Source organism: Octopus bimaculoides, chromosome 1, assembly GCF_001194135.2.
Source record: "Octopus bimaculoides isolate UCB-OBI-ISO-001 chromosome 1, ASM119413v2, whole genome shotgun sequence".
Classification (NCBI taxonomy): domain Eukaryota; kingdom Metazoa; phylum Mollusca; class Cephalopoda; order Octopoda; family Octopodidae; genus Octopus; species Octopus bimaculoides.
The window spans coordinates 10,438,979-10,442,617 of NC_068981.1; the positions used below are offsets into that span (position 1 = coordinate 10,438,979).

Below are 3,639 nucleotides of genomic sequence, written 5' to 3' on the forward strand. Positions count from 1 at the left end.
AGCATGGCTGTTCGTACGCATGCGTCATACAGTCTGCCTTTTACTCTGAGTGAGAGTCCCTTTGTCGCCAGCATGGGTAAGAGCTCTCTAAACTTTGCCCAGGCTATTCTTATTCTAGCAGCTACACTTTCAGCGCACCCACCCCCACTACTAACTTGGTCGCCCAGATAGCGGAAGCTATCGACTACCTCTAGTTTTTCACCCTGGAATGAGATAGAAGTTGTTTCCTGTTTGTTTACAGTCTTTATTGCACCTGAACATCTGCCACAAACAAAAACTAACTTGCTAGTTAACCTGCCTTTGATGTTGCTGCACCTCTTATGTGTCCATAGCTTGCACCGGGTACATCTTATAGAGTTACTACCTACTCCTTTTCTACATACTGAGCAGTGTATTACATAACTTTAATATATTGTATCATACAACATTATAGAATGTAACATTCCTCATCATCATCACTGTTTAATGTCTGCTTTCCATGCTGACATGGGTTGGCTGGTTTGACTGAGGGCTGGCGAGCCAGGAGGCTGTACCAGGCTCCAATCCAATCTAGCAATGTTTCTACAGCTGGATGCCCTTCCTAATGCCAACCACTCCAAGATGCTTTTTACAAGCCACTAGCATGATGGCCAGTTAGGTAGTACTGGCATTGGCCACGCTTGAATGGTGCTTTTTACGTGCCACCAGCATGGGAGCCAGTCAGGTGGCACATTGTTATATCAATACAGCATTATTATATAAAAAAAATTTTTAAACCATTGGAGGGGCGATACATATCCTGCATGCAGATAATTGTCTTGCAAATTATTTTCACAAAAACGTTAAAATATGAGTTGGCAAAGAAATTTGAATGTTATTTTAGAGGGTTTGGAATTAAAATTAAGAAAAAATAACATAAAATGAAGATTTTTCTCCAATTTTCCACTGAGGAATCATGTATGTTCAAAAAATTTTTTTAAACTTTCTATTTCAATAGTTTTACAATGAAATGCTTAAATACAAGTCGACAAAGAAAATCAAAAGTTGTTTAGGAAAGATCAACATACAATTTGCATATGATTAAAACTTGCATATGACTAACTAAATGATTATTCAAATAATTATCATCACCATCATCATCCTTTAACATCTATTGTCCATGCTGGTATGGGCTGGACAATTTGACTGGGCTGGCATGCTAGAAGGCTGCACCAGACTCCAGTCTGATCTGACATGGTTTTCTATGGCTGGATGCCCTTCCTAACGCCAACCACTCTAAGAGTGTAATGGGTGCTTTTACATGTGAAAAAGAAAGTGAGCAAAATGAAATACTTATAAAAAATATTGCATAGGATTTAAGAGTTTTTTTAATGCCTTTCAATGATGGCAGGTGAATCAAATGTACTGCAGTTCGTGATAGGATATAAATAATATGACCACTTGCTTATTGAGAAATTTGTAAGTCCGAATTTTTTTTTTTTTTAAGTGTCACCATTATAAGTATTTATGCCCCAATGAAATTAAGAAATCAACTCATAAATAAACGAAACCATCGAATCCATCACAGTACTCACACATATGCACACACACATGCACACACACACACACACACACACACACACACACAGAGTCGCATATCTATGTATGTATTTATGTATGTTTGAAGAATATCAAACCAAATTTTCATCACGGCAAGCCACTCACCCAATCAGTACTTCTGCTAAATTTGGTAAAAATCCATTCACCCGTTTCCCAGTAATTTTGCAAACACACAGACAAACAAAGATGAGGGGTAATGATGATATTATATTATAGCACATTGTTATACCATACAACATTCTTATATTCTATAACATTATATCATTATGTTATATAGCATTATTATATTATACAGTATCATTATATTAAATAACATTATTACATTTTATCAAATAACAATATTTGGTTCATACAACTTTGTTACATTATATAACATTATCATCATATAAAATGATAACATTATTGAATCTTATATTGTATAACATTATTGTATTGAAGTACATCATATAATGTTGTACAACATTTTGTATAACATTATTATATCGTATTATGCAACATTATTATATTATGCATCATTATTATATTATACAGCATTGTTATACATTATAACACTATAATATTATAGAATATTATTGTTATATAACATTATTATGATATATAACATTATATTATAAAACATTATTATATTATATAACATGATGAAATTCGTTGACTGGCACCCATGCCAACCTTCCTTCATTGGACACAACTCAGCTTGTGAAGACCTATTGGAGCAAGTGAGATTGAAACTGAACCAAATTCGCTGACTGGCACCCATGCCAGTGGAGCGCTAACAGCACCATCTGAGCGGGATCACTGCCAGAGCAGCGGTCTCACTTCCGTGCCGGTGGCACGTAAAAGGCACTATTTGAGCTTGATCGTTTCCAGCTTCGTCTTACTGGCACTTGTGCCGGGGCATGTGAACAAAACATTGGACTGACACCTGTGCAGGTTGCATGTAAAAAAAAAAAAACCACCATTTGAGCGTGGCCATTGCCAGTACTGCTGGATTGGCCTTTGTGCTGGTGGCATGTAAAAAGCACCCACTACACTCTCGGAGTGGTTGGCGTTAGGAAGGGCATCCAGCTGTAGAAATTCTGCCAGATCAGATTGGAGTCTGGTGTAGCCATCTGGTTTGCCAGTCCCCAGTCAAATCGTCCAACCCATGCTAGCATGGAAAGAGGACGTTAAATGATGATGATGATGACATTATAGAACATCGTTACATACTACATAACATTTTTCATATTATATAACATTATTATATTATATAACGTTATATAACATTATATTATATAACGTTGCATAACATTGTATTATGTGTCATTCTTATATTCCTAGCACGTCTGTGTCATCAAACATGCCGCAAGTTTTATTAATGATAGGAAATATTGCATGAACACAATGCGAGAAAGCTTTCATAAATGTCAACAATTGAGTAAATGTATGTACATACATAGAATTGAAGCATTTGAACAATCAGATACATTGTTCAAAATATCATCAACTATGTAATATATACATACATATATATGGTTTATGACCATATCACATTGAAAGCACCAGTTCTTATTTGATCACCGAAGTTAAGCAATGTCAAGCCTAGTGATTACTTAGATGCGTGACCGCTTGGAAAACCTAGGTGCTATAAGTGTCTCACACTTTTATAGGCACAGGGGTGGCTGTATGATAAGGAGCTTGTTTCCCAACCACATGGTTCCAGGTTCAGTCCCACTGCGTGATACCTTGAGCAAGTGTCTTCTACTATAACCTTGGGCCGACCAAAGCCTTGTGAGTGGATTTGGTAGACAGAAACTGAAAGAAGCCTGTCATATAAATATGTATATGCATATGTGTGTATATGCTTGTGAGTCTGTGCTTGTCCCCCCAACATTGCTTGACAATGCTGGTGTGTTTACAACACCATAACCTAGCAGTTCGGCAAAAGAGAAGAATAGAATAAGTACTAAGCTTACAAAGAATAAGTTCTGGGGTTGATTTGCTCAACTAAAGGTGGTGCTCCAGCATGGCGACACTCAAAGGACTGAAACAAATAAAAGTATACATATATACATACATATA

General features: G+C 36.5%; 1 protein-coding gene and 1 pseudogene across 1 annotated transcript in view; one reads left to right on the plus strand and one right to left on the minus strand.

Annotated features, from left to right (window-relative positions):
• The window catches only part of LOC106873358 (uridine-cytidine kinase 2), a 63,521-nt gene that overhangs the window by 31,368 nt on the left and 28,514 nt on the right, over positions 1 to 3,639 (minus strand). The gene's annotated exons all lie outside the window — the stretch shown is intronic.
• LOC128250172 (5S ribosomal RNA) lies at positions 3,093 to 3,211 on the plus strand (annotated as a pseudogene).